The sequence below is a fragment of the Suncus etruscus genome, chromosome 4 (genome assembly GCF_024139225.1).
Source record: "Suncus etruscus isolate mSunEtr1 chromosome 4, mSunEtr1.pri.cur, whole genome shotgun sequence".
Classification (NCBI taxonomy): Eukaryota; Metazoa; Chordata; class Mammalia; order Eulipotyphla; family Soricidae; genus Suncus; species Suncus etruscus.
Genome location: NC_064851.1, coordinates 72,245,265 through 72,257,530, shown reverse-complemented (window position 1 = coordinate 72,257,530; position 12,266 = coordinate 72,245,265).

Genomic DNA, 12,266 nt, shown 5'->3' with positions numbered 1-12,266 from the left:
CAAGCAATGTGGTTTAATGCAATCAAGATTACAGTTAAAATTTCAGATATGAAAACATCAGAAACTAATAAATATTAGAGTAAGATGTATTAAATTACTAAAAATGAAAATTATTTAAACATATTTTTATATAGGTTCAAAAGGAAAGGAGCAATTTTGGTAGTAAATTTATAGTATCTATAATTGGAGAGAAAATAATCTAAAATTTATTGAGTTAAAAAGTTTTTCAGGCCTGGAGAGATAGCACAGTGGCGTTTGCCTTGCAAGCAGCCGATCCAGGACCAAAGATGGTTGGTTCGAATCCAGGTGTCCCAGATGGTCTCCCGTGCCTGCCAGGAGCTATTTCTGAGCAGATAGCCAGGAGTAACCCCTGAGTACCACTGGGTGTGGCCCCAAAACAAACAAAACAAAAAAAAGTTTTCAATTAAAATTTGAGCATTACTTATTTGATTGTCTCTAAGTAAATGTACCCTAAATGTGTAGCTAACAGAGTGAAGAAGAAAGAAGTATATTATTTCATTATTTTATAGACTCTTGATATTTCATTTATTATTGTATATGATTTTATTTCTTTCAATCAGAATTTCATAAGTGCAACAGATATTTTAAAACCTTTTAATCGCAATACTCTTAATTAGGAATAAACTAAATATATGTATAAATTTGGAGCACAAACTAGCACAAAGTACTAATATGCATGCTCTGAATTCCAGATTCTATTACTGGGATTACATGACTCCCAAAATTGACAATCCATGCCCAGAAATATTAGGGGCATAATCCTTGAACTAGGCTGCGTGTAATCCCCGAATCAAATATATATGGAATGAGAAAAAGATTGACCAAATCTTTAGTTTCCCTCAGTAATGTAGGCAATAATACTCATTTACTTGAAGAATAATTTTCTACATATTTTTCATAACTAAAAACTATGTGGTTTTTTCATAGCTAAAAACTAATGAGTTAGATTTGTTTAATTATTAATAATATCTTATAGGAAAGTAAGCATAATTTATGATCATAAAATAAATATAGTGATCATACAAAAGCAATTACTTTTTGAAACAATGTTGTTTTCATTTATTTTGGGGTCATCTTGCTTGTATTCATGGGATATTTTTGTCTTTGCTCTCAGGAATTACTCTTGGTGGTGTTCAAAAAAACATATGGGATATTTAGGATCAAACTCATGTCAGCCATATGCAAGGCTAGCAACTACCATCTGTACTATTGCTATAGCCCTTTTGAAAATACTATCAGAAGACACAAAATATTTTTTAAAATAAACTAGCAAGTTTACCTAAAATTATATATAAAAAGGAAATGTGATCTCTAGGTAGAAAAATATAAGTACAATCAGTAAAAATAATCAATCAATGGAAACAATGGTTAAAAATTTCTCCTGTACATATTCTTTTTTCTTTTTGGGCCACACCCTGTGACACTCAGGGGTTACTCTGGCTATGGCTTAGAAAGTGCTCCTGGCTCAGGAAACCATATAGGATATTGAAAATCGAACCAACGTCTGTCCTAGATCGGCCGCCTGCAAAGCAAATGCTCTACCACAGTGCTATAGCTCTGGCCTTTCTCCTTACACATTCTTAAAAAAAATAAAATAAAATTAGAAATAAGACTCTGAAATATTAGTAAAATTCTTAGGTAGAACTTGCACTATTTTTTGTAATTTAACTATAAGCTATAATACTTTAAACATTTTATATAGCAAAATTATGTAATGTAAAAAGTACTAAGGCAATTATATACAGTCTTTTTTGTACTTGCCTTAACTGCCTACAATTCAGATATGATTTACAGAACTCCAGATACTCTTTGAGCCCTTCCAGGAAAGACCCTTTAGCATAGAACCAGGAGTTATGCATGTGAACAGCCTGTATTGCCCTGAAACAAACGTATTAAAATATAAAGAAAAATACATGCATATCTATATGTTCTATCAAAAATTATATTTCTAAGAATGCAAATATGTGTGGAAATAGTATTTAGCAAACAAACATAATTTCTGTTGTGATTAGTAAAAAGGCAAATAGGTTGATACTATATTTCAAAAATAATATTGCTTTGATTAATATTATAAGTTATGCTAATAATTTGGTATGATTTGTATACAGCAGGAACAGATCTCTTTTACATGGAAGTCTGGGAAATCAGAAGCTTTAAATATTACGTGTGTTGCTTATTAATAATGTCACCTAAAGCAAAAAATATGATCAACTGATTTTTAAACTAATGACTATAGCACATGATAAGAAATTAACTATGTAAGTTAAATGAAATAGTACACATGGTAACACTTGGAAATATTGCTTCTCTTTTACTAGCATTTTGATTTCCAGTAATAGACTAACACCAATTTTTAAAATTCAATAGCTTTGATATTTATATTTAAGTTTCCCTATTTCTTTAAACCCTAAAACCATATTCCAAGGGAATTTATGGTAAATAATGTCTTGAAGGGAAATGATAAGAGCAAGTATATTAGCTCATAACTGTGCTTCACAGATTGAGTCAATACTGAATGTTTGCCTGAAGAATACCAAAAAGTTAATTCTCAAATAATGCCTCTGATAATTATAAATATTTAAGACATGAATAAAAGACTTCAAAGAGCAAAAAGGAGATTACTACAATTATAAATCTTTTGTTCTTTGTTTATGAATTTAAAGTAGGACTGGTAAGTAAAACTTGTTATGACACATTATAATTAAAAATACACTTAGAATAAATACAAAAGTAGAGACATTAATTTGATTTTAACAGAAGTCTCTTTTAAAGAAAGAAGATGATTTAAAACAGTATTTCTGAAATTCTAACTGAAAAGATAAAAGGAAAATGCATTCCTTACATATAATAAGAATTGGTTACCACATACAAAAAAAAGACAATACAAGAAAGTACTTTGGATGTTTCTAGGAGATATTATTTACTTCAACTGCTGGTAAAAAAATATCAAGCCAAAATAGGTGATGAAAACAAGAACTATATTGTGTGGTCAAGAATCTTTAGAGAGAAAATGAGAAGACTGATAGTGAGACTGTGAAGAATCATCTATTTCCCTGTTATCTCAGTTAAAAAGATGTCTCTAAAAACAAGTGGTTTGTACAACACAGTTATGAATTATCTTGGTAGTTCATTCACGTTTCTTCCATTTACTCTATGAAGAAGTGTGGCCCCACCACCACTAGGAATGGGGATCTATGTATGAGATTGAGAATAATAGCATGATGGCCATGGAAGTTAGTTCTTTCCATTGTGACTGAGGATTCTATTTTCTCATTTAAGAAAGAAGAAAAAAAATGAAGGTTTCAATAAAGAGAACATAGAACTCACCTCTCATTGGAAGGACCTCCTTCGAAAATTATAGTTACTATTAAAAAACATTGTCATACAAGTCTACTTAAGATTTTATCTTTCTATTAAATGGGCCATTCACTTTTTGTAGCCTGTGGTTTATTTAAAAAATTATTGTTAAAATCTTACAGAGTTAATAACATCAGACACATTCACAGAAGTCAAATAGAAAGATAATGTTAACATTCATGGATTCATTCACTCACTCATTTATTCATTCAATATATGTTGTCATAATTTGTTCAGTGACTATACGCAAGTATAAAACACATTTAGGCACAGTAGCAACCAATTTAATAATTTAATGTGTATTTACCTTGTTTTAATTTTTTTTTTCTTGATTTTGTTGGGTTTTTGTTTTGTTCTGTTTTTCTTTTCTCTTTATCCAACTCATGCATTTGCACTTTCAAAAGTGTGATGACAGGTTCAAGATTATAGTTGTACTTTAGGTAAAGGGAAATAAGAAAATTTTAAGTTAATTTCAGTTATCAAGAAGCTCAGTTGCATATGTACTGAAATAAAATTTAAAAAACTAAGAAACAGGGCCCGGAGAGATAGCACAGTGGTGTTTGCCTTGCAAACAGCCGATCCAGGACCAAAGGTGGTTGGTTCAAATCCCGGTGTCCCATATGGTCCCCCGTGCCTGCCAGGAGCTACTTCTGAGCAGACAGCCAGGAGTAACCCCTGAGCATCACCGGGTGTGACCCCCCCCCCAAAAAAAAAAACAAAAAAAAAAAAAGAAAAAAAAAAAACCTAAGAAACAGGGCCAAGGGAGATAGCACAGCCGTGTTTGCCTTGCAAGCAGCCGATCCAGGACCTAAGGTGGTTGGTTCGAATCCCGGTGTCCCATATGGTCCCCCGTGCATGCCAGGAGCTATTTCTGAGCAGACAGCCAGGAGTAACCCCTGAGCACCGCCGGGTGTGGCCCAGAAACCAAAAAAAAAAAAAAAAAAAACTAAGAAACAACAGTACAATAATGCACTACTATAAAAATGTGGTTTGGTTTATTAATTCAAAGAATGTACACATTGTAATTGATATTCAATAAACTAAACACATATAAGTATGAATTTTGCTGCCTACACACTTTCATAATTATAGGTAAGCTAATCTTTATAGCAAACATCCCAAATGTTCTTTGTATCTTATTTGAATTTTTTTGAATTACTAATCTCTGTTTTCTTTTTCTCCTCTTATTGGGCAACCATTCCATCTGGTTTCTAGCACCAAGTCTCATCTGTGTTTTCTCCCAACTGTAGAAACAGAAGTTTATAATGTGTATACTCCTTTGGCATATTATCTGAATTTCACATAAAAGAAATTTTCAATGGTTACAGGTATTAACAATTATTTCTTTTTAATTCACTGGAATCTTCTATTACAGTAGATCCACTTGCTTCTTGGTTTGCGTTGTTTTTTTTACTTTAACTTGATTTACTATTATGATTTTTGACAATGAGCACATTGTGTGCTTTTATGTGCATATATGCCTTTATTTCTCTTGAAAATATAGAAGCATAGAATTTTGACATTATGTTCAAATTTTAAGAAAACTTCCAAATGCTAGATTTAAAGTCTGATCATTTAATTTAAGTTATTTCACATCATTGCTGAAAAAATTAGCTGGCTTACTAAATGTATATTACATTGTGGATCAACATTCATTTTAAATTTGATTAACTGCTTCCTGGTTTATTTGACATTTCTATTATGTGCTTAATAAAATCTACACAAAGATTTTGTTTATCTTTTAAATTAAGTTTTGCCACCTTAATAATTATTTGTAAAATGTAATTCATGTTATGTATATGTTCATTTTTAAATAGGCTATTTAAGTAATTACTGTGACTTCTTTTTAATATATGAAAAACTATCTAAATATAGAGCTTGTGAACAATTGAAAAATACATTATATCAACATTATTTTACTAGTAGTAGGATTATTCTGTAAAGGTCAGTTAAGCAAAATTTATAGCAGTATTTGTATCTGTTGATTACTACTGATTTTTTGACCACATATTCCCTCTTTATAAAGCAAAGGTAATAAAATCTGACTGCAATTAGATATTTTCTTTACTAAATAGAACACGCATTAGATTTATAGATGTTATTATGATATTCGATCTTTGCAAATTGATCGTATGATATAATTAGTTTTATCCTTTATTTTCAAGTATTTGGAAAATTTTAACATGCATTAGAGTTAATCAGTATATTTTTACTTTTTATGCTAATATATTTATCTGTATAGTTGGCAGCATATAGTATTGCTAATTTATTTTTATATGATCTTTTATCCTGATATTTTACCTATTTGTTTTTATCAAAAAATATAACTGTTCCTTACTAGGTAAATACCAGAATGATATTAGATATTAGATATTAGAATACAAGTACAATATACACTTTTATTTAAGGTCATATCTATGACTATTTAGAAATTTCACGTCAAAAACTCTTAGTAATTACCATTAATGAAATATTTAGTCAGAGCCATGGGAAGCGAACCCCAAAGAAACTACATTCGGGAGCTACCCAGCGAGCCAGTGAGTGAGTGAGAAATGGCTGCATGTGGGGGTTTCCAGGCAGAGTGCTGATTGCTCTACCTGCAGAGTCTCCACCGGGCTGTGCTTCTTCTGAGGAACTGAGCACCGGAAGGGAGCCCTGTCCTACCCTTCTCTGTCTTTCCTGAACTCTGGAAGCTCTCCTCAGAGCCCTGGGAAGCAAACCCCAAAGAAACTACATTCGGGAGCTACCCAGCGAGCCAGTGAGTGAGAAATGGCTGCATGTGGGGGTTTTCAGGCAGAGTGCTGATTGCTCTACCTGCAAAGTCTCCACCGGGCTGTGCTTCTTCTGAGGAAACTGAGCACCAGAAGGGAGCCCTGTCCTACCCATCTCTGTCTTTCCTGAACTCTGGAAGCTCTCCTCAGAGCCCTGGGAAGCGAACCCCAAAGAAACTATATTCGGGAGCTACCCAGCGAGCCAGTGAGTGAGTGAGAAATGGCTGCATGTGGGGGTTTCCAGGCAGAGTGCTGATTGCTCTACCTGCAGAGTCTGCACCCGGCTGTGCTTCTTCTGAGGAAACTGAGCACCAGAAGGGAGCCCTGTCCTACCCTTCTCTGTCTTTCCTGAACTCTGGAAGCTCTCCTCAGAGCCCTGGGAAGCGAACCCCAAAGAAATTACATTTGGGAGCTACCCAGCGAGCCAGTGAGCGAGTGAGAAATGGCTGGATGTGGGGGTTTCCAGGCAGAGTGCTGATTGCTCTACCTGCAGAGTCTGCACCCGGCTGTGCTTCTTCTGAGGAACTGAGCACCGGAAGGGAGCCCTGTCCTACCCTTCTCTGTCTTTCCTGAACTCTGGAAGCTCTCCTCAGAGCCCTGGGAAGCGAACCCCAAAGAAACTACATTCGGGAGCTACCCAGCGAGCCAGTGAGTGAGTAAGAAATGGCTGGATGTGGGGGTTTCCAGGCAGAGTGCTGATTGCTCTACCTGCAGAGTCTCCACCCGGCTGTGCTTCTTCTGAGGAAACTAAGCACCGGAAGGGAGCCCTGTCCTACCCTTCTCTGTCTTTCATGAACTCTGGAAGCTCTCCTCAGAGCCCTGGGAAGCGAACCCCAAAGAAACTACATTCGGGAGCTACCCAGCGAGCCAGTGAGTGAGTAAGAAATGGCTGGATGTGGGGGTTTCCAGGCAGAGTGCTGATTGCTCTACCTGCAGAGTCTCCACCCGGCTGTGCTTCTTCTGAGGAACTGAGCACCGGAAGGGAGCCCTGTCCTACCCTTCTCTGTCTTTCCTGAACTCTGGAAGCTCTCCTCAGAGCCCTGGGAAGCGAACCCCAAAGAAACTACATCCGGAAGCTACCCAGCGAGCCAGTGACTCTCCTCAGAGTCCTGGGAAGTGAACCCCAAAAATACAACATTCTGAAGCTGCCCAGCGAGCGAGTGAAAACTACGCCTGACCAGTGGGGCCCGACTGTGAAAAACTGTGAGTGCTGCCTGTGTGTGTCTCTCTGCTATCCTGTTGCGTAAACCTCCTGAGAGTGGGCTGAAAAGAGGCTCCAGAAGGCACTTAGCTCTACTTCACTACGCAGCCGTGCGCTCTTTCTAAAAAAAGAACACCATCACAAGAAAAAAAAACCACACTAAGAACTGTGCTGGATCACAGAAGCAAGAATTTCTCTCCAGACTGTCTTCTCTGCTGCGTGCTTGGGCCTAAGATTTGATCCTGTGTGAGGCTTCATCCACGGAGGACTCCCCTACCTTGGAGGCAAGTCGGCCCATCCAGAAAGGGCGGAGCCAGAGAAGTGCGTTGCCTGCATCATATAACCAATGAATACCACCACAACACGTAGAAAAACCCACAATACAAGTGTGACAATGGGGAAGCAATGCAGGCCAGCATCAGACATAGAGAATGAAGATGACAATTCTGATGACCAGTTAACGACCAACCAACTAATCAATCTCTCAGATAAGGACTTTAGAGTAGCAATATGGAATATACTCAAAGAACTCAAAGAAACCATGAATAGAATAGAACAGAACACTAATAAGAATCAAGAAAAAATGAAGACAGAAATCACAAAACTCCAAACTGAAATAACATGTCAAATAACAGGCCTGAAAAAATCAGTAAACGAAGTGAATGACAAAATGGATAAGCTCTGGGACAGGGTATTAGAAGCTGAGAATAGACTTGGTGCTGTGGAAGATGAGATACACAACAATTCCATACAACAAGAGAGATTGGAAAAAAAACTTAAAACAAATGAACAGACAATGGAAAAATTAGTCAAAGAATGGGAACAGATGAAAATAGAGGTCTATGATAAGATCAACAGAAACAACTTAAGAATCATTGGAGTCCCAGAGACCCAGGAAGAAAATTTCCAGGAAGAATCAACGGTCAAGAACATCATTAAAGAGAAACTCCCAGAGCTAAAGAATATATGTGATCAAATCCTGCATGCTCGAAGAGTAGCAACCAAAAGAGACCCAAGAAAAACCACCCCAAGACACATCCTAGTCACAATGACAAATCCCACAGATAGAGACAGAATTCTGAAAACAGCAAGATCAAAAGGGGAAATTACATTCAAGCAAGCATCCTTGAGATTTACAGCAGACCTGTCACCAGAAACACTACATGCCAGAAAGCAGTGGTGGGATATTGTGACAAGACTGAATGAAATGAATGCTTCACCTATAATACTGTACCCAGCAAAATTCACTTTCCGGTTTGACGGAAGAATACATGGTTTCACAGACAAAAAACAGCTCAGAAACTTTACAGACTCAAAACCAGTCTTAAGAGAAAAACTGAAAGACCTAATCTAAGACAAGACTGACCAAAAGACACACCAAATTTTGATATAAAGATGGCATTAAATCCCAGGACAATTCTTTCTCTCAACGTCAATGGACTAAATGCACCAGTTAAGAGACACAGAGTGGCTAAATGGATCAAAAAACTCAATCCAACCTTCTGCTGCCTACAAGAAATGCACCTGAATAGTCAGAACAAACATAGACTCAAAATAAAAGGCTGGAGAAAAATTATCCAAGCAAACAACACCCATAAAAAAGCTGGAGTGGCCATACTAATATCAGATAATGCAAACTTTATACTCAGGAAGGTTGTAAGGGACAAAGATGGACATTTTATATTAATCAAGGGGTATGTAGAGCAGGAAGAATTCACTCTCCTAAACATATATGCACCAAATGAGGGGCCAGCAAAATATTTAAAACAACTGTTGACAAATCTGAAAAACAATATCAATAACAACACAATAATTGTGGGGGACCTCAACACTGCTTTGTCAACACTGGATAGGTCAACCAGACTGAAACCCAACAAGAATATACTAGACCTGAGGAGAGAAATGGAAGAAAGAGGCCTAGTGGATATATATAGGACACTCCATCCCCAGAAACCTGGATACACATTCTTCTCCAATGTACATGGGACATTCTCCAGGATAGACTACATGCTGGCACATAAAACATACCTCCAAAAGATCAAGAGGATAGAAATTTTGCAGACTACCTTCGCTGACCACAAGGCTCTGAAATTATTTGTAAATTCCAAAGGGACTCAGAAGAAAAACTTTAACACCTGGAAGTTAAACAGCCTCATACTCAATAACCAGTGGGTCCGAGATGAAATCAAGGAGGAAATCAAAAGGTTCCTGGAAACAAATGACAATAAAGACACAAACTATCAGAACTTATGGGACACAGCAAAAGCAGTACTGAGAGGAAAATTTATAGCTTTGCAAGCACACATCAGGAAGGAAGAAGGAGCTTACCTGAGTAGCTTAATGACACAGCTAATAGAACTAGAAAGTACTCAACAAAAGGACCCAAAAATAGGAAGACAGAAGGAAATAACAAAGCTGAGAGCAGAAATCAACGAAGTGGAAACTCAAAAAACAATCCGAAAGATCATCGAAAGCAGAAGTTGGTTCTTCGAAAAAATAAACAAGATTGATAGACCACTGGCAAACCTAACAAAGAAAGAGAGAGAGAGAAACTTGATAACTCGTATTAGGAATGAAAAAGGAGAGATCACTCCTGATATGACAGAGATTCAAAGGGTAATCAGAAACTACTTTGAAAAACTCTATGCCACTAAAAATGAGAACCTGGAAGAAATGGATAAATTCTTGGACTCTTATAATCTTCCATGGTTGAAAGAAGAGGATGTAGCATATCTAAACACCCCCATCACCATTGATGAAATAAAAATGGTAATCAAAAGTCTGCCCAAAAACAAAAGCCCAGGCCCAGATGGATTCACTAATGAATTCTATCAAACTTTCCAAGAGGAACTACTACCAATCCTGGCAAGACTCTTTCATGAAATTGAACAAGTGGAAACACTCCCAAATAGCTTTTATGAAGCCAACATCACCTTGATACCTAAACCAGACAGAGATGCTACGAAAAAAGAAAATTACAGACCAATATCGCTGATGAATGCAGATGCAAAGATCCTCAACAAAATCCTGGCAAATAGGATTCAATGCCTCGTTAAGAAGATCATCCACTACGATCAAGTAGGTTTCATCCCAGGAATGCAAGGATGGTTTAACATCCGTAAGTCTATCAACATAATACACAACATCAACAACAAGAAAAATAAAAACCACATGATTATATCAATAGATGCAGAGAAAACATTTGACAAGGTCCAACACCCATTCTTGATCAAAACTCTCAGCAAGATGGGAATGGAAGGAACCTTTCTCAATATAGTTAAGGCCATCTACCACAAGCCAGTGACAAATATTATCCTCAATGGAGAAAAACTAAAAGCCTTCCCTCTAAATTTTGGCACAAGACAAGGCTGTCCTCTCTCACCACTCCTATTCAACATAGCACTGGAAGTACTTGCTATAGCGATTAGGCAAGAAAAAGATATCAAGGGAATCCAGATAGGAAAGGAAGAAGTCAAGCTCTCACTGTTTGCAGATGACATGATACTCTACTTAGAAAACCCTAAAGACTCTACCAAAAAGCTTCTAGAAACAATAGACTCATATAGCAAGGTGGCAGGCTACAAAATTAACACACAAAAATCAATGGCCTTTCTATACACCAATAGTAATAAGGAAGAAATAGACATTAAGAAAAAAACCCCATTCACAATAGTGCCACACAAACTCAAATATCTTGGAATCAACTTGACTAAAAATGTGAAAGACCTATACAAAGAAAACTATAAAACTCTGCTCCAAGAAATATGAGAGGACACGCGGAAATGGAAACACATACCCTGCTCATGGATTGGCAGGATTAACATAATCAAAATGGCAATACTCCCCAAGGCGTTATACAGATTCAACGCTATCCCTCTGAAGATACCTATGACATTCTTCAAAGAGGTAGATGTCACTTTTGAAATTTGTTTGGAACAATAAACACCCTAGAATAGCTAAAGCAATCATTGGGAAAAAGAATATGGGAGGAATTACTTTCCCCAACTTTAAACTTTACTACAAAGCAATAGTTATCAAAACAGCATGGTATTGGAATAAGGACAGACCCTCAGATCAGTGGAATAGGCTTGAATACTCAGAAAATGTTCCCCAGACATACAATCACCTAATTTTTGATAAAGGAGCAGGAAATCCTAAATGGAGCAAGGAAAGCCTCTTCAACAAGTGGTGTTGGCACAACTGGCTAGCCACTTGTAAAAAATTGAACTTAGACCCCCAGCTAACATCATGTACGAAGGTAAAATCCAAATGGATTAAAGACCTCGATATCCGACCCCAAACCATAAGATATATAGAACAACACATAGGCAAACCTCTCCAGGACATTGAGACTTCAGGCATCTTCAAGGAGGAAACTGCACTCTCCAAGCAAGTGAAAACAGAGATTAACAGATGGGAATATATTAAGTTGAGAAGCTTCTGCACCTCAAAGGAAATAGTGCCCAGGATACAAGAGCCACCCACTGAGTGGGAGAATCTATTCACCCAATACCCATCAGACAAAGGGCTAATCTCCAAAATATACAAGGCACTGACAGAAATTTACAAGAAAAAAACATCTAATCCCATCAAAAAATGGGGAGAAGAAATGAACAGACACTTTGACAAAGAAGAAATACAAATGGCCAAAAGACACATGAAGAAATGCTCCACGTCACTAATCATCAGAGAGATGCAAATCAAAACAACAATGAGATACCACCTCACACCACAGAGAATGGCACACATCACAAAGAATGAGAACAAACAGTGCTGGCGGGGATGTGGAGAGAAAGGAACCCTTATCCACTGCTGGTGGGAATGCCGTCTAGTTCAACCTTTATGGAAAGCAATATGGAAATTCCTCCAAAAACTGGAAATTGAGCTCCCATATGATCCAGCTATACCACTCCTAG